The sequence below is a fragment of the Oratosquilla oratoria genome, chromosome 1 (assembly GCF_046742065.1).
Source record: "Oratosquilla oratoria isolate Oo_2021 chromosome 1, ASM4674206v1, whole genome shotgun sequence".
NCBI lineage: Eukaryota > Metazoa > Arthropoda > Malacostraca > Stomatopoda > Squillidae > Oratosquilla > Oratosquilla oratoria.
Genome location: NC_134777.1, coordinates 60,356,306 through 60,376,156, shown reverse-complemented (window position 1 = coordinate 60,376,156; position 19,851 = coordinate 60,356,306). Strand labels below are relative to the sequence as shown.

At 46.5% G+C, this 19,851-nt stretch overlaps 1 protein-coding gene across 14 annotated transcripts in view; it reads left to right on the top strand.

Annotated features, from left to right (window-relative positions):
* The window catches only part of LOC143031028 (fasciclin-2-like), a 737,926-nt gene that overhangs the window by 384,520 nt on the left and 333,555 nt on the right, over window positions 1-19,851 (top strand). The window contains exon 1 of one of the 14 annotated variants that reach the window (XM_076194827.1): window positions 4,007-4,027. The exons of the other annotated variants lie outside the window; for them this stretch is intronic. The gene's annotated coding sequence lies outside the window, so the exon portion shown is untranslated. Of the gene's footprint in view, window positions 1-4,006; window positions 4,028-19,851 lie in introns of those variants that run through there. 14 annotated transcript variants of the gene reach the window in all.

Genomic DNA, 19,851 nt, shown 5'->3' with positions numbered 1-19,851 from the left:
GGTTCTGGTGGCCGAAGGGACTCTGGTTTACGCCCCCCACCCCCTCCTCCTCGTAATGATCGCGTTTACTTTGCGATCTCGCAGTTCGAGTTTATAGTTACCACCGTCGTTGTTGGTTATTAAGTTTGTCGTAAACTTTGTGCTGCGGTGGCGGCGCCTTCGTAGTCCTAGTTATCATTCTAATTCGTGACGACGAAGTTCAGCCCCTTTGTGAATTTGCATATCGAAGTTAGGCATAACAGCTGCCACACCAGTTGATGTGCCGGCAGCAGAACTAGCCATAAGGCTAGGTTGGGGTCTTTGCTAATGTTAAAGATTATGGACTTTCACCAGGAGTCTTTATGAAGGTCTTCGGCTGACGAAGATCAAGCAACAAGGGCTCGTTGTTGGTCAGTTTATTATGAAACCTACCACCACGTAGCCACACGTCTCTTTGCCCCGTATTAGATGTTCATGAAATTAAGCTGAACTTGCCATTTATATATTCTACTGACAAGTAAATGAAGTAATAGTCTAGTAATAACAGCCATGTTGGGAATGTCGCCAGCCAGGAAGGACAATAGAAACTTGTACAGTATAGTATATGCACTTCAATAAGAGCATGGGTCTACATGGCTGAGAAACACCCCAAGACGTTTCTTTGGTTATTAGAAAGTATATATTATACTGACAGTGCAATGGATCTCCCCTGCATTCGTTTTCTTCTACCCAACCCGGACACAATCTTCTGCACACTCCCTTATCCCCACCGCAACCCCCCACCCCAACCCCTCGAGCTTTGAATCTCCCTGTATGCCAGATTTGCTCTTGTCCTAAAGAGAGATGCTCCTCTCCACAAAATTCATTTCTCCATGCTTAATTCGCCTACACACACACACACATACACACATACACATACACACACATCACACACATTCTCACTCCCTCTCGAGATTTGCTTCTCTTGGTGGTGGTGGTGTCACCGTTGCCTCGTGCGCGTCGTATGCATGTGTTCCTCTGTTGACCACATCTGTTTTCTTTATCGCCAGGCTTGAGTTTGCAGCGCATTTAATTCGTCCAGTTACATTATTTGGTTATCGGTTCTTCTCCACATTTACACACAAGCGCGTGCGAACACAAACGTGCATTAACAATGCTCGTCTCTCCTGCACTACTGACGTATTTCTTCATCCCGCTTCTACCTTGCGTCCCTCCAGCATGCCATCTCGATGCATATCCCATGTGCCTCCCTCCACCCCCGTCGACGACGCCCCCACCCCCCAAGCATAGTACTCTTTCAATGTCTGTTCCCCTGTTGTCTGCCTCATTGGACTTCTGGTCACGTCTCGTCCACTCCCCCCCTCCTCCTCGTCCCCTCTCACTCCCCATCTCCCCTCACGTTTCTTTTGGCATACCTTCTTCCCACCCCTCCTATCATCTCTTATCCTCACCTCGACACCCTTCTATTGTCATGTCGCAGCTCCTTTTGTAGATAACTCCCCCCCCCCTTTCGCCCTTCTTCCCGTCTCGTTTCGTCAGGGTCTCGTTCTAAGTTCTAACCCTCCTATTCCCCAATCTCCCTTCGTCTCGCTACTCGTCTCCTTATCCCGACTTACCTCGTTTTTAATTTACCTTGGTCAGTTTCTTGTTTCGTCGCCGCTTCTTCGTAACCTCTCATCTTCTGGCAACTATAGTCTCTACCTTCTCTCAGACATGTCCTATTTTCCACGCCCTCTGCCACCTAATATTCTTTCGTCGGGTGACTTCTTTCCCTCCCATTTCCATTTCTACAACCTCTCCCCTCCCCCTAAACAAACCACCCATATTTTACTGCTCCAGCTCTGCATTTTACATGACGTTTTCTCTACCCATAATTTCAGCTCCACTTCTCATTCTTGTGTGCGTGCGCGCTTGCCCGTACCCGTCCGACGGTCACCTGTTCAGTTTCCCGTGTTTTCTCGTTACATTTATACTGTGGGCCAACCACAACGTCAGCTTGTACCTCTTTCCCTCTCCCCTATTTCCCTTACCTCCTCCCGCCCTCTCATCCCAGTCTATTTACCATTGTCCCCTCGATCCTAGTTTCTTCGTTGCTCACACCTTGCATTCCTTTTCCATCACCATTTTCCCACTTCACCGCCACCCAAGCATTTTCCACCCAACTTCTTTCATATTCCCTCCTGTCCCCCTCTCCACCGAACGTGTATCTGACTGACTACCTTTTGTACTCATCGTATTTTTCTTTTCCGCTTTCCTATTTCCAATCGTTTCGTTCTTCCAACCTCCCCCTACTGTACCTTGTATTCTACTGTAACCATCATCAACCCAGTCACCCCCTCCCAGAATATAAAGTCCTGCTTCAGACTGCTTTCGCGGAGGTATTGCCCCCCCCCTCCCCCTCCCCCTCCCGTAGCTCCTTTTCCTGTGTCCCCGCGTGCCTTATTGTCACGGGGTTGGTTGGTGAGTCACCCGGAGAAGTGGAAATCCACCTTTCGCTCAGACACCGAATCCACCTCCACCAGTCGTCTATTGTTACATTCCCGGGCTAACGATAAACAGAGGGGGTGGTTTACCTGGGAATGGGTTCCCACGCTCTTCACCCCCAACATGAACACGAACACACGCACATGAGGTTCGTTACACATGTACAAATAGCCTTTCTATTCCAACTCGCGTGGACGTACCTAATATCTACATGCCAAACACATCTTGTATCTTTCCACCGTATGTAACCAACCCATTCCCCCCCCCCCATCCAGTCCACGTCCACGCACGTATTAGAAACGCCAATCAATCGTCCTAATTCGCAGGGCACATTAACTGCATTGTTCATGACACACGTCGACTCGATTAGTCTGGTTTCCTTCTGTTGTCAGGTGCACCCGCCGGCTGGCTGGCGACGTCCTTGACCAAGGTCTCGCTGTCACAGGGTACCTTGCCAAGGCCCCCACCCACCACGCACTATTCTTCCCATCATACCCGAGGTTCTTTCATCACCACCACCACCTCGGTAATCCCCTTCCTTGTGATGAAGCGCGCCCCAATCCCATCACACGGATGAGTGGGTGGGGGGTGGAAGGAAAAGCAGGGAGTGATGAAGTAGGCTCGATAGGATGGGATGCTCGTGTGCTTTGGCTCGTATGTCTTTAGGAGACGTGGTACAAATTGTGCAGAAATAACATTGTGTTGTCCAAATACGATTAAAAGAAAATACACGGTTTACTGACCTTCTCGGCAAGTTTCCAATTTTGGGGATATGAGGTCGGGAGGCGGCGTGGAGAATTTCCTGTAAGCCATGAATACATAATTCACCAAAATGTGTATTTTGTTGTGGACCTAACTTTTTTCACGGTCACTTGAATTTTTTATTTTATGTTGATTGTCGTTGACTAAATGCCATGGAGCTGTTGAATTCTTTCCAAAGCTGGTAACCATTTGTGCCAACACGTGTTCATTTCAAAGGAATTATATATATATATATATATATATTTCATGGGTCAGATATTTGTCACAGCTCTTGTAGCAATGTTAATTTAATGTCATTGCTCTTGTTCCCCTGAAGGATAGTCATTAGACACCAGTTTAATAAAGAAAAAGTAGGAACCAATTTATGTTTGATCTTGCTGAGGCCCAGGCAGTGGGCGGGAGTCAGGAGTGCTCCAGAAGCTAAAATGAAAGGGAAGAGTAATAGTTGTGAAATGGGCGGGAGGGTGGGTCATGTCTGGGTTGTCTAATTCCCCTTGAAAGTGAAAAAATGCTTTTAGTATATAGCTAGATTTTGTGCTGACTTTTGGAAATGGGTAACGTATACGCAATGGAGACTTGAGACAATTGTAGAACTTGTAGGTAAATTACAAATTAATTTCTCTACATAACTCCTTTCAGTAGTGCAGCCAGAATAAAGGGTTTCAGGGTTTTGTGTGTTTGTGTATGTATATATATATAATTGTGTATGATTTTTACATTCTCCGTATCTTTCCTCTTCAGGTACGTGTTCGACGGTGACTATTCGAGGAGGAAGTCTACCCGCCATCATCCAGTGACACAGGTGACTTGGTCGGGATACATATTCGGTGCTGTAGCAGTTTTTCTCCACTGAAGAGGAGGGAGGGGAGGTTCACCCGCGACTGAATAAAACCGCCTTTTGTCAGCCAGAATGAAATGTGAAGTTCATCAGATGCAGCGGAAGGTTGGGTTGGGTTTTCCCTTTGAATAAGCTTCAGGTGTTGGAACTGGGATAAGGGAGGATGGGGTAGGGCAATTAGCAGTGTAGCATGGGTGTGACATTCCCCCACTCCTCTCATTCCAAGGGATGTCTTAAACAGACGGAGTGACATGAAATGTGTAACCGAGCACGGAAGATATTGAAATAGGGTTAGTTAAGGGGGGAAATGGATTGGGTGTCGAAAGTACCAAGGGAAATGTACTCTTGAATCAGGCGACCCTGACAGGTTGTAAACATGCATTGAAATACATATTTACATGTTTTTTATTGTTGTTGATCATTCGCGCGCACAGGAGAGCGCTTATCCTAGAGATGCTGTAGTAAGACAGTAGTCAGTATATTGGCAGAATATTGGGTATTACCTCCTCGGGGATGTTTGAGGGGTCGAGTTGTGAGACGACCTAACAATCTCGGAGTGTCTTGCGTCGATAGCGCAATGCTGCTTGCCGGACATGAAGGAAGGTGGCGTTGCGATGCAGGCAGAGGCAAAGCAGGACTGTTCCAGGGCGGCTGGAGTTTCTCTTGGATCCTGAAGCCACAAAATGAAATAGATGTCGAAGTGTTGGAAAGGGAGGTAGAGGAGGCTAAGTGGGTTTCTGGTGTCCAGGAAATGGGCTTTCTGGGCGGCTTGGGTTATTGTTCAATTAGGGAGTGGAGAACGGCCGAAGATGAAAGACGTTTTCGTAGAGCGGAAATGAAATATGTTAAATGTGCGTTTAATTAGGCGATGGGTGGGGGGGGTGGGAGACAGCGTGGTTTTCGGATACGTTTGAAAGTTGCCGGGTTTGGAGTAGTGTCGGGGAGGTGAGATGGGCGGCTGGGAGGATTAGGGTGAGGGAAGGTAGGGTTTAGGCAGGAAGGGTGGGGTGGGGGGGATTAAGGGACCGGAACGGAAGGTGGTGTCGAGGTCGACTCGCTGGAGTGTGAGATGTAATGCGGCATCGAGAGGAGTATTACTCGATAGGGATGTCGACCATTAGGCCGATGGTGAAGGGGATTGGAGGACGAGGTCCTTGGGATTAGCCCATTGTTAGGGTTACTTTTGGTGTGTGTTGGGCTGGGGAAGAGGGTGTCCGAAGTGGGAGGGGTGGGTTTTGAGGTAGTTTGATGACAAGTTCGTGGGCTGGGGGGAAGATAAAGATGTCTGGCTTTTGGTTGTTCAGTATGTAAACAAGTAAACGGTTTGGAGTCCCAAACCCATATGGTATATTGGGACTGTGTATATAACTTGTTATATTGTGTACACGTTTACATTTTTTTTTTGCTATAACTACATTGTATGGGACAATTTAATACAATAGTTTTGATAATCGTGGGTTTATTTCGGATGTCTGCATCAGTCCAGCCCATCCAGATTGTGTGCGTGTGTGTGTCCCCCGACAATCGGACTTTGTACATCAATATTCAAATTTCCATTCGTCCCTTTTCACTGGTATAGTTTTTAGGCACAAAATGGCCAAGTATCTGGGAGGGAGTTATCGACGTACGTGTATCTGTATTACTTTATAAAGCTGCCGAGCGCAGAGGATGCCATAAAATCCCTTTGGTGGAAAAATGTATGGGAAGTGGTAAATAATTGATGTACCTAATAGTTGAATAATTCAATTTCATTTAATTTTGTAAGTTGTGTGTGCCATTTTTGTGCATAACCTTAATAATGTACATTTTTCTGACCTGTGTTTGTTTATTTATGATTTGTGTGTGTGTGTGTGTAAGTGATGTGGAGAAATGCATAAAGCCGAAGGGCTATTATGGAGGAAAAGTTACGACTACCTGCCATAAAAGATCCTTCAATGATATTTGGCTCCTTGGGTGTTCACTCGAGTGAAATTTAATAAATGTATGTTTGCCACGTTCACTCACTTCGGCGGGAACTGAAAGTATTTTAGTCTTTGTTGTTTGGGAGATATTTTCGTCTTTGTTCTTTTGGGAGGCGAAGGAAATGGCCCCACCCAACCATCTCTTGTGGACGGGAGAGGTTTCCGTACTTCAAGATATTAACGTCTCCCCACCTGTGTTTGCGTTGGATAACCCTACAAGTACATTAATTGTTCCCCCAACTTGAACCAACACGGGTCTCTCGATCCGCAGAAGGTGTGGGAGAACTGGGCAGCTCTTCGTCGCCTCGAAGAAACTGCTGCTTTGGTAGATAGAGAAGTTTCGTTCTTGACCTCAGGGACCTTGAAGCCCCTCTTCTGTTCCCTATTTAGAAGAATGAAATCGCCTTGCTGCGGTAATCGTCCTAAAACCAAAGGGGTCAGTGTAGAACAGTTTAAGAATAGTCTAACTTGTGTACGTTTGTGGGCTAGTGCCTTACACACGCGCTTAATAAATGCATCAACTCTTGAGTTTACGCCCACTCGAAAGAATTAGCATATAGGGTCTCCCTAAAAGTTGCCAGTGTAGTCTTGCATTGTCTTTTTCACTAGTGGAAGTTTAATAGCAGAAGCACAAGATATTGTATCTTTAGGTTCAATAAAACTTCCATTGGTGTGTAGAAATACGAATTTGGTGGAATTTTGGCCGCACTTCCGTACCTGTGACTGTTTCTTTGTACGAGGCGAAGGGATCTATGCTCTTCAGGGAAGGTACATGTTGGGTCGGCAGAGGAGAGCACCTCTGTATCCTCTTGGGACCCGAACACAAGACCACATCAAAGACGGGGAGGGGAGAGGAAGAGGAGGCGGAAGGTGGATTGTGCGAGTGTGGTTGGAGGGAGAGGAAGAGAAGGGTGGAGAAGATGGATAGGATGGAGGTTAAAGGTAGAGGAGCCTTCAGGAGTGCCCATAGGGCGCTGGGCATTGCAGGAAATCCTTATGGTGAAGCGAATAGCTTCAAAGGAAAGGAGCAGGCGGCGGAGGAAGTCTCCTCCTACCTTCGTTTGGAACGACAGCAGGAGATGGAAGGAGAGGGGATGGGAAGCTGAATCCCAGATAAAGGCTTCCCTGGCTTTCAGGGCCTTTCAAGGGCCGCGTAAGCTCACAAAGGGTGACTGATGAGTCTTAAAATGGGCGGGAGTTGTTGACGACGGGAGCGAAAACAATGGGGCGTCCCCCCTCCCCCCGTGAAAGAAGAGAGGACTGGCTCCCCCACAGTCAACACATCACCCCCACCGACACACGCCCACTCCATCCCACCCCAGCGCACCCCGAAACGCCTCGCCTCCCCAGCACCAAGACGGACGAAAGTTCATTAATGCCCTGACAAAAATATTAATGGGAAATTAAGACAAAACGGGAAAGAAGATTGCTTGGCCCAGCTGCTTGGGTAGAATGCGTTTGTGTGTGTGTGTGTTTGTGTTAGTATGATTGTATGCATATTTGTGCTATAGCAATAGCGATGTAAAATAAATAACAGGCAGGTAAGAAAAAAATAATGGGCAGACACTGCAGTATGTTGCTACAGAGTTTTTCTAACACAGTCTTGAATCGTCATACTGTACACTTCCCTCCCCCTCCAGGGATCGTATTACATTCGTTGAATACTCGTTTGTGCAAGTTTAAGGGAGTGTAGAGAACGGTCGATGTTCAACTACTAACAGTAAATTAGAATGTTAGAAATGTTGTAAGGTGGATATTTTCAGAACTGCTACACCGAAGTTGGAGTATCAGCCGATCTTGCAGGCATTCGGGTGTAGTGAAGGGGTAGTTACCCTGATCATGTATAGGCGAAGGTACCCCCATCCTGTTCAAAGTCGCTTGGCCTGTCCGGGGAACCCAGTGACGTTTTCCTTAGTCTCTCTATAGGTCGTCGGAATTGACGCATCGGTGGTAGACTCCCGTAAATAGATCATTTGGTGGTCGTGTGCCTATACCCCAACCCCCCTCAACAGAATAAAATCTCTTGCCATCAGTCAGAATTCTGATAAAGCCACTAAAGGGATAACAGCATCGAACAACAAATTTTCAGATTGAGACTAGTGTCATGTGCTGTACAACGGCTTGACGTCAACGAATGGATAAAATGAATATCATTAAAGGTCAACTGAGGTTTTCAGAGGTGAATATTTGCTAGATGTATAGCATATTCACTTTTTGATAAGACAATGAAGAAAAAGGTCTATCAAAATATTGGTAGTAGACCAACTTTTCCTTCGCCAATTTTCGGCTGTTCTCGTAAGGCTCTATCGGATGTGACGTCACTTTTGTTGTTTACATTCTGATGCAAGTCACTGTACGGAAAAAATAGACAATTAAAAAGGGAAGAAAAAAAAAACTATGGAAATGCAGTTGACCTTTAAGTTGTCGCCTAGGGATTCAATGTAGAAAAAACCAGAAAGGGGATTGTTTCTTGTTCTAGTTCACGTTGTTTGTATATCATTGAAAAATTGACCGTCGGATAAGATCTGAGGGGGGACCTCTCGTTATTCGTTACGCTGAGTTGAAACACTACATTGAATTAGATGTGCGTCTGGCGGCGAGGAGGTAAATGAGCATGAATTGATACTAACAAGGATCTGTTTGTGTTGTCGGTTGGGTACCCAGAGGGTAGATGGTCCTCCAAAGGCACGCACGCAGGCACAAGGCGAGGCAGTGGTGAGGACTCGAGGAGTGGGTTTGGAAGATAGGATGAGTTGGCCTGGGATTCGAACTTGGAGGAAGGAGTGGACGGATAAGTTGGGCCGGGATTCGTCTTGCTGTGCAAGAAGGGTGTGGGCCAGTTCTGTGTCTGCGGAACGTCGGGAAGAGGGAGTCTCGATATCGGCTGGAAATGTTCGTAAAGGAAAGGGTGAATGGAAACGGAGAGGGAGGAAGAACTGAAGTATCGGCTTACTTGTGCGAAGTTGGGTCGGAGGAATAGTAAAGGAAAGAATTGGTTTTGGATCAGGAGTGCGGCCAGAAGAAATAGGACGACGAAGGAAAAGGATAACGATATGGCTGTGGACAATACAGGAGAGGATAACGAAGGCAATAGTTTGCTGGGTGGCTGGCTGGTGGTGTGATGTGTTTGGTGAAGTGTGCAGTTACATGGATTTGGGTATTGTTGGGTTGCGCTAGTAGTTGGATAGTTTTACACAAACTAATACAGTTTCTAGGTCATGTTTTTTCATGGATAATTGCTCTTGTATGCCTGCCTGCCTGCCTCCATCTTGCATATCTTTTCCTGAAGCATTGGTGAGATTGTGTCGAGTAAAACAAAGGGAATGAATGTGATTACTGAGAACAAATTTCTATTCTTCGCATCAGTGAACTGATGCCCATTTCGTTAGTCAACTAAATTCGCTCCAAACACATCCGCTAATTTCCCCAACTCTTACAAATAGATATCGTGCGCAGTGACGAGGTTTTCTGGTTAACTGGCTCGCAGCATCCATGGAGAGGGAGGGTAGGAACTGAACCTAAGCGACCCCATTCACGGCACGGTCTGGCCTTGAGGCCGCCGAACAGATCTGGGCGGATCCTGCCAAATTAAATCGTGTATGCACTGATTTTGATCTGTCCTGCGGCCTCAAGACCAGATCGTGTCGTGGATATCCTACAGGGTTGGGGTAGGGGAGGGCATCGATACTACGAAAGCGGGCCGAAGACGTTCACCAGTGGAACATCTCCACTTTCGGTGCAGGACGGAGGAGTAGGTGGTGGGAGGGGGGAAGAGTTGGCATCTGTGACGGTCACGAACTCGATTGACCAGGTGGTCACAGCGACAGATGGAGGTGGTGTTGGGGTGATGGTTGAGATATACAGTGGTATGTTTGGGGTGCTGGGAGAAGGAGTGGAGGGGATGGAAGTTGAAGGAGCTCTGGAAGAGAACCCAGCTCTCCCGCAACGGCGTGGGAACAAAGAGATCAAAGAAAACAAGGCGGACGTTCCCGGAACGAAAAGAAGGGAAAAAAAAAAAAAACGGGGAGAGGGAGAAGGAGCAAGAGGAACTAGTAATCTTAGATCATCAAGAGGAGAGGATGAGTGGTAGCGATAACGGGAGAACACAAGAGGTCAGGATGGGGGTGACGGGGAAAGGAAATGATAGAAGTGGGGACTGGGAAAGTGGGGGGAGAAGTGCTGATCTTTAGTAATAGGTCCCCGTGTCGAATCACGATGCACGTCTTGTAATGGGAAGGGCGGGGTCGTGGGGATGGGAATGGGTAGGGATGTGGGTGGAGTTGTGTGCCCCTCGCTACCACGGAGATGAATAATTTAAACGACACCCTCCAGGGTGAAGTCGTTGCCAAAAATATAGCGAGACTAGGTAAGCGTGAAAAGGTGCATACATGTAATGATTGTTAATTGAAGAACGAGAATTCGCTTGGTTTCGTAGATGGGTCAGAGGAAGGATTGGCGGAACGCCATGCGAATGCTCTTTGAAATATTTACAAACTTTTATGTAATGAATTTTTCAGTACTACAAACTTTTAGCAAATTTGAGCATTTTTCTTGTCAAAGGAGCGTAAGAACTCTACACCGGTGATGTTTGAATTGGTGAGGAAAACATAGAAAAGTCAAATGATGGTTAAACTAATGTGTGCGTTTCAGGAAGTTTGCGTGCATGTAGGGATGCTTGCGTGTGAAGTGTGCGCGCGCGCGCTTGTGAGATGACGTGCTACTTGGCGCATGCGTGCTTGCATGTGTTGGCGAGGTGTAGCCGCGCGCACCCTGCAGTGCAAGCTCCCGTGAAATGGCTGGCATGATACAGTGCACGGGTCATACCGCAGATGCAATAAATGTAACGCGGTATATACCGAGAGTGCATCCTGGGGACTACTACACCCTGAGGGTTGAAATGAAGACGACAGATGTCGGTGGGCGGAGTGAGTCTTGTATGCTGAGTTTGTGGTGGGTGTGAGTGAGAGTGAGAGAGTGAGTGAGACACAGACAGACGGGGACTGGGGGGTGCTTGCCAAACACTTCAGCTGTGAGGCCAATGCTTCAAGGGTTTGGGTGGACGTGAAGTCTTGCACAAACTGATGTCTACAGACACCAAATGAGCCCGTTTCACAAGTGGGGATGAAAACTAGCCGTAGTTACTGGATGCCTGGCGATTTTAATCGTTGAGACGGTATCCAGGAGGCTAAAGGACAAAGGCAAGTTTGTGGTACGTAGGGGAAACGGGTTAAAAATCTTCGCAATTGCCAACTGGCACACAGGAGCGAGTCGGTTGGGCGCGAGCAGCTGGAGGATAGGTGGAGTTGAGCGAGGAACCTGCAGAGCTGTGTTTCGAATAATACTGGTATATAGGGGAAACGGGGGCAGGGGTGAAAAATGACCTGGATAGGGGAAACGGGAAAGGCGCGTGGAGCTCAATTGGGATGGAAATAGACTGGAAAAGAATGCGAGTGTTCGAGGTGAGAGATGGGGCCGGAGAGCTAGTGGAAATAGAGGTGCGCTGTCAAGTGGGAGGGGGTATCAATGAAATGGAGGAGGGGAGTTAAACTAACTGAAGACCCTTGGTGGTCGTCGTCGTCGTCGTTCTAACTTAGTTCTAGTTATCCCAGCCGTCCTAGTAGTCTTTTAGTGTATTGCCAGCTGGGGGTGAATTTAGTGGTTTTGCCTCGTAGTCCCAATAACCCGTTATTGAGGAAGACCGTATCAGGAGCGGCGTGTTACTCTCGGCGACCAAGGCTCGCGAAGCAGCGCGATTACATGAATAGAATAAGTAAAGGGCTGAGTCTTCCTTTTTCTTGACACCAGGTCATCTACTTGTCAGCAAGAATTTGCTCTTCCCCCCCCCTTTTTTTTGGGGGGTGGGGAGATGTTGTTGGGAGATGGTTCAAGGACATCTTGATCTCGCAAACATGAAGTAGTCTTGATACGTAACCAACCACAAAAACCAATCGAGATTCCACGGCATGTAAACTCCGATAGTTGGGTGCGTAGATGTTACGTCACGACATGAATTTATAATGAATTTTTTTTAACTACTAGTGGAGGAGGCTGATGGTCGTCGCCATCTATAGAGATAAATGGAACTGGATAACGGTGAGACAGTGAGAGGAATAGGGAAGTGAAGACTTGGAGAGCAATGGGTATAAGGATCACGAGGGGCTGGAAAGAGTATAAAAAAAAAAAAAACCGCGGAGACAAGTCTCACGACAGACAGAGGTCACTGGCGGCGTGCGTGCGTGCTAAGTGTGCACTGTTGCACCCCGGGCACAGAGATGCGCAAGCGTATATTTATGGCGAAAAAAAGTCTGGGTTCATCCCGTGATTGTTCATTTGGTAGATCATGCGAACGAGTTTACGTGCATGCAGACTATTAAAATGTGAGGGTGAGGGGATTTGCACACAAGATGTAGAATAGGAACAAGAAATAAGTGTGGCTGAAAAAGACGGCCGTTAGGTTTTGAAGTATGTGAGAAATTTCTTGTTTAGCCTTCAAAACTTGCACCCTCAACTCCATACAGAGATGGAAATTCTTGGTCTTTGGATTATACCCCCAAGATGATGAATTTGTACTATTTTGATTACAGATAACCGGCGACTTCTGTCGGTCAGTGTGAATGAAGATTTACGCCCTGAAGTTGGTTCTCTTTTGTAGTTGGGGCGTCTCCCCTGTTTCCTTGGAGTAGTGGTCCCCAGACCAATGTTCTCCACGGCGCCTCGTGGAAGAGGAAGCTCCTGAGAAGTGCAATTGTGTGTTGTCGGTGGTCAACCGTCGTTGGTTGCACAGTCTCTTGTTTGTGTGCGGAGGGGGTGGGTGTGCGGGCGAGGGGCAGAAGAGGGAATTCGGTCGACCGGTGGCGATAAATGGCCCGACCGGTCCGGAGGAGTGGAGGACCCTTGCGGCTTTTCGCTATTGTGTCCCTCCAGCCAGGAGAGGGGACAAACCGGACCAGAAATGGAAGAGGGAAGGGAGGAGGAGGAGGGTGGAATTCAGGGTACGGATAAGAAGAAATTGATGAAGACTATTGGAAATGAAAGTCGTGTCCGGAGAGGAAGGTGGGTGGATGCCAGTGGACATTTGAATGGGTTGTCGAAAGGGTGGAGGGCGATTGTCGGGGCATCGTTGAGTGCCGAGATCAAGCTGTGCAAAAAGTAGCTGGGGGTGGGAATTGGTTCAACTTCGATGACTTGATAGGACAGAAGTTTGAGGGGGGGGGCTAAGAAACGAGATGATTAGAATAACTGTGATTAATGGCATTTACAACTCAAAAGTTCATTGTACATCTTGGGGCCCAAAGTGGAGTAAGCTAAAGCTGATAAGGCTTGTGTCGACATAATAGTCGTGGCGACGTGGGTGGTAGTGTTGGTGACGTTGACAATGACGTGGTAGTAATAGATAGGGAAGAAGGTACTCCAACGCGATGGCAAGATTTTAGTTTATGATGAGGGAATTCAAAGGACGGGGAAGAAAGGGCGCATGTGCTTGAGTGCGTGCGTGCGTGCTTGAGTGCGCATATACACAAGCACCTTTTGTATTTGTCACCTTCACATCTGCTTGTCTACTCATTGCAAGGTACAGCCTCTCTTGCGTTTGTGTTGGGAAGAGGATGTGTCTGTGGTGAAGAATTATGTTTGGAGGAGGGGGATGAGAAAGAAAGGTGGTCGAATATTGCCGCGGTAAGGACGCCCCACCGGCAGTTCAAGGCTTTGAAAGTGGTACATTTATAGAAGCGAATGAATAGTGGCAAGGGGAGGTGGAAGGGAACTTGAGAAAGGTTAATGAATAAGGGGGAAGTCCTTGTTGGGAAATGGGAAAATGAAACTATACGACTTGGAAGGAGGAATGAAAGGAGGGGAATCCAGAAGACGTGGAGATACATAGATGGGAGGAACAGAAGTTATCACTAAGTAAAACGACTGATGGCGGCAGCGGCGAGAATATTTGTTTTTATTGTGGGAAACACGAGGACAGTAGTGCACAAGTCACTGTTGATATGCCGTTGCGGGTTGAGCTCGTTGCCTTGATAACTAGGGGTTCCTTTTGTAGTAGTAGACGACCTGGATAAAGTCGGCCAAATAGACTAAAATTATTCCAAAAGATGGAACGTAAGACGCAGGATTGAGGTCGGTCAAGGAAGATGTAGATATTCTTATGGACGGGTAAGGAAGTAAAGTGGGCCCGTGGAGTTTGAAGAAGGAAACTGAAGGAAGGAGGGAGGTAATGTAGGCGACGGGGGAAAGAGACGAAAGGAAGGGAGAAAGAGGGTTCAGAGGAACAAGGAACGAAGCGATGCAGAGCGGAGAGTGAGCCACGCACAGACGTCTCGAAAACGTTTTTGTCTGTTCTTGTGCTTTGTAGCATTGCGAGCAAGATCCATTTGTGTGCTTGGAGGGACCCAAGAACTTGAAAGGAATCCGGGAGAAAATGAATGAACAAATCATGAAGCGGGAAATGCGGCCATTCAAAGACGATTGCGGACAGGAAAGGCAGCCGAGAGAGACCTGGTCTGACAGATGCGGGGATGGGAGAGAACCTTAAGAATTTGTGTGGCTCCTGCGAAGAACCCTGGAAGCCTCTGCCCGAGAATTTTGATGCGCCTGAAAACTCGTGGATCTGACGGAGGGAGGACGGTGGTTGGGGAGAAAGATGTGGGTTTGGGAGGGTGGTGGCGAGGAGGAAGCAAAGGTGTATTATATGGCAAAAAGGCAGGTTCCCATGCGTGTCCAGATGGGAATGAACTCGAGACTGAAACAAAACGGAAATAGGATGAAGCTGAAGCAGAAAAAAATATTGGGGAATAGAGGAATGTGTAGCCATTTTAAACTCGGCGGTGGAAGGGACGGAGAAAACACGTAGATTATGTTATTCTGGAGTCCGTGCGAACGAAGCAAAACGAAGTCTGAGAGGATGAAGTGACAAAACCAGAGGGTGAGTGCAATGGCCTAACAGGGGAAAGAGACGGAGGAAGTCGAGGGTGAGGGGAGAAGAGACATCTGGAACGATGGCTGAAGAAAACAAGTTTGCGAAAGAAGTTGGCTCGGAAACAGCCGAGGCGTTCCTGAAGTGTGGTGATGACAAGGGCCTGCGGACGCTACCGGGGGAGATGCGAGGGGGAATGGGGCTCGGTGAGGCTTTCGATAACAGGAGGAAAGCACTTGAGTGGGCGAATGGTGGGAGGAGGGGTATTTGAGGATGATAGGTGGAAAATGGTTAGGGGGACACCATATGGATAAGTTAAAGAAGTGGTGCCTGGTTTAGGGCGAGCCTTGAAATGGACTTCATAGAATGGTAGGTAAAGAAATGGATAGTGGTAAACGATATGTGAATGGTCAAAAAAGGATGTGGAAGGCGTACGATAATCCCAGATGGGAATGATAAAATCCGATAAGATAGGATAGGAGAAATGTAAGCTAGCGAAGGAAAAAGTGAATCTGAATATTAATTAAAAGTTAAATTAGTAGGGAAATAAAGGACTAAAAGGAAATCATTCGTTTAGCCTATATTAATTTGGTTGAATATCGATGTTGAAGAAATCGAGAAGGAATAGAAAAAAATGTATTAATGAGGAGTGAACTCGGGAAATGGTGATTAGGAACAGGTTAAGAAGGGGGTCATAGGGCAGCGGTGGCAGAAATAGAAGACGTAGTGATTGTGTAAAGGTGGTAGAGAGTAATAACGCGATGGAAAACTGGCGTGGGAGGTTGGTAATTATTATGGGTGATGTGGCGCCAGGGGAACACACAAGGTTAGGGGTAGATAGGAAGACCATAAAGAAAAGTCTGTTGTAATTTAAAACAAGTTATAATTAAGGCAACAGACGGGGTTAATGGTCACTGTATGGAACACTGAAGAGTGGTTGGGAAGTTTGCATGCAAAGACCGTTGGGAAAGTGGAACGCCATCCATATGAGGAACTCTTAATTGGTGCGATATTTTGCACTTTCAAGTATAAACAGTACGTGGTGTGCATTACAGATTTTTAGTTAAGGGCAGCATTTGAAGAGATGAACTCGGGAATATATGGCTGAGTTCATCCTCCCCTCCCCTTTCCCGCCCGTTTGATCTTGGTCCAAAAGTGTTATAGTTTCAAAGGTGATGTTAACAGTGATGTCTTCCTGTGTTTTCCTCGGCCGAATGAAATATTGTGGTGAAGGCCAAAACAACATGTCAGTTGCTAAGATGGTTTAACCATTTGACGTCGTTAAAGGGTTTAGGTGAATACACTTGCGACAGAAAATGCTTTGCACACTAAAGGTGTTTTGTTGGTTTTCCAAAATTTGTTCTCCTCGTGCTTCTTGTGAAATAAATGTGTGATATGGATATAGAGCTAAACAACCCCGAGAACGGTGTTTCCTGTCGTGGGTTGATGACAAATGAAGAAATACCTGATAACGGTAACATGGTGATACACAGCTATCGGTGTCACTCAGAGGAGCCTGGGGGCCAAGCAGTATAGCGTTTCCTGTCGTGGGTTGATGACAAATGAAGAAATACCTGATAACGGTAACATGGTGATACACCAGCTATCGGTGTCACTCAAAGGAGCCTGGAGGCCAAGCAATATACAGTACATGGCAAGGTTGACTCCTTGAAAAATGTACTTGGTGGAATATAGTTCGGTAATGGACAGTCCGTGTTGAATAGTGGTGGTGGTGGTGAGGGGGGAAAGTCAAGCTTAAATGATGTTTCAGGTCATCGTCTTTAAGTGGTTATCTTGCGTAGGAAGAGTAAGTGATGAAGATGAAGGGTTGAGAGCAATAGGAATAGAGCATGGGTAAAGTTGGCTTGTACTCGTAGCAAACATAACGGAAACTCACTGCGGAGGGAGGGTGGAGTGGGAGTTGGTGGACGCCAGCTTGTAATGAGGAACGTGCCGAGAGCCGTAGGAAAAAGTTGTAAACAGAAATTAATGGTGGGCCTTTTTTTTTTTTTTTTTTTTTTTTTTTTTTTACTTGAGGAAAAGTTTATGCTGAGAGCAAACAAAATGGGAAGAAAGGAGTGGAGGAACTTCCGATGAGAAAATGGGAAAAGGAACGGGAAATAGGATGGAGAGGACACGCTGGCGGGACGAGTAATCATAATGATGGCCAGTTGGGCGATAACCATTTCATCAACGGTTTTAGAAACGAGACTGATGAAGCGCGGGTTTGCAAGCGGGCGCATCGCGCTGCGTCGCGCCTGTGCTTGCGAGCCGGTATGATGGGATGGGAAATGGATTCTGCCGATGGATTTATAGGCGGCGGCGGGAACAAATGTGTGGCGAGGGAAGCGATGGTAGGCGACGTACCGGTTCTGATTGGATTGGGACGACAAAAGAGCTGGAGGAGGGAATGACCGTGATTGGACAAGAAATGAGTGTGCGTTGATATATAAACATTATTTTTGGAAGGTTGTTAGCCTGTTTGTGTATTGCTCATCGAGGGGACAGCCGTAATGGTAGGGAGAGAATATAATAAATTTAAGGTCTGAAAAACTGGTACCTGTTTCGTCTTCGTATATGGCGATGTAGGAAATTGTAAGCAGGAGGATCGGCATTGTGGTAGTGGGAAGGTACAGAACAATTGTTGTTTTTAGTGCGCCGTAATATGGAAGGAGAATTGGGCGGGACGCGTGACGTGCATGTTGATGGCGAGTGCAAAACAACGAAACTTCAGACTTCAGACATCGCCTGAATTGGCGATGCAACGCAAGTACATATAAGCCAGTTTTAATGCCCATTGACCTCTCACAGTACTCGCCGAGATAGGGAGATGTCAAATTAGAAATCATTTAAAGTGAAGATTTAACTCTAATTGTCCGTCTAAAGTTATTGCAATTCCTGGATCATTTTCGGAGATGGGTTATATGTACTGACTATAAAATTACACGCAGTATTTTTGGGAGCAGTTGAGCCTAGATATTTAGTCGTTACAATAGCTTGTGGCAACACTGAAGGGGTGGTTTTAGGTACAATAGCTGATATTAGTCCCAAAAATGAAGAAAGTAGTCTTAGTCCAGCATACTAGAGGATCCTGCTCCAACGCCTGGAATCTATTTCACTCTTAAAGATACAGTGCTCGAGTGTGTGGTGTCCCAAAAGTTGTACGTATTGTCAGTTACATAGCTGAACGGGGCTGGAGTTGTCAAAGAGGATATATATATATATAATATATATATATATATATATATATATATATATATATATATATATATATTTCAGGGTTTGTTTTAAGTGTAATTAGAAGCTGTGTTTTTCTTGAGGGATATTCATCAACCCTCTCCATTCTAGAATTTGTCCCAGTTTGTGACAGCTAGCATTTCGAGAACTGTTCACGCAAATACTTCATTGGAAAGCCTTCGAATTTCGGAGTGGTTGTTTACAGCGGCTTAGTTTGTGATGGATTGCAACCGACCTACTACTTTCGAATTTGTCTGCAAATATTGCCATACAGAGGCCGGACTGCTGGCAGCCAACGGACTGACTTCATGCGAGTTGATGTAAATGTTTGTGCAGATGTGAAAGCGGAGGCTAACGTGTGTATACGGTGGAGATAGCTTGCAGGTGTCCAAGAGAGTGAAGTGTTTAGATAGGTCGAAGATTCAACTGCCTTACGTAAGTTCAAACCGACACAACTCGTAGCGCGATGACGCGATTTAAAATTTTATGCGAAGAACAAGTGGTGAGCAGGTGCAAGAATTTTTATGAAAAAAAAATTGTATTCCCGATTTAATCGTATTTCATGTATTACACTCTTACGTTTGCATTGGTCTCCCTCAGATGAATAAAATTGCCTGGCAGCATCCAGACCAGACTTAGCACAAGGTGCCCAAAAGTTCCTCTAAAGTGTGCAGAAGGATGGGGACTTTTTTTTTTCCCTCTTCACGAAATTTGGATATTCGTGTGACGTGGCCCAGATGGCTTTGCCACTGGCTTGAAGAGGATTGGGACTCGGTGCTGGGATTTCTCGTGTCATGGTTTCTTATACCATGTCAGGAAAAAGTGGAGACGTATAAGGAATCTCGCAGATGCCTTTTTAATGAGCCTCCCGCCTGACAGGCACTCGGACGAACTGTGGGTAAGCTGCTTTGGCAGACTTAGAAATGTCTTGTAAATAAGCTACTTAAACAGGCTCGCCAATACACTGGATAAGCCAGGCCGGGAGTTGAGAAAGGCGTCAGGTAACGCCTTGGGTGAAAGGGAGTTCAGTTAGGCCCTGCGTGGTAAGGTAAAGGAGGCCCACTTGAAATGCGTTGACGGCGGCGGTAGTTGCGGTGGGTGCTAAGAGATATTGTTCCTGGAAGAGGGTCATTCACATGGGAAAGGGAGCTGTGGCGATTATTTTTTGTTTTTGTTTTTGTTTATTTGTTTAATTTCTACTTTTGTCTGGACTTTGAAAGGAGAAAGTTATGGCGAACTCGGAACTGTTATTTCCGAGTTGGTAACACAACTGAATAAAGTCTCATGTCCTTGGCCATGACAGTATGTAAAATTACATTACGGTATTCAGATGCTGCACAAGGGTATGAAATGTCAGGACACCGGGGAGCTTTGAGGGCTAGATGTAACTTGTTTTTTTAGAACAAGTACTGTCAATGGGAATGAAATATAAATGGAGGGGAGAAGTTTGGGGGGATACGGAAGTTTAGACGGGGATCGCAGAGGTCGATAAGACCCCTTGTCCGTAGGCAATAAACGTCAGGGGTTTTGGTGGTCAGACATCTCGGGGAAGGGGTGGCGGGTGGAGGAGGTGGTGGACCTTTAGTGGAGGAGTTCGTGCGCCCGAGTGGTTCATTGCGGTTGCTTGAAATATGATCTATAGCGCTTCTTAAGTGTGGACTGTGGGCGTATCT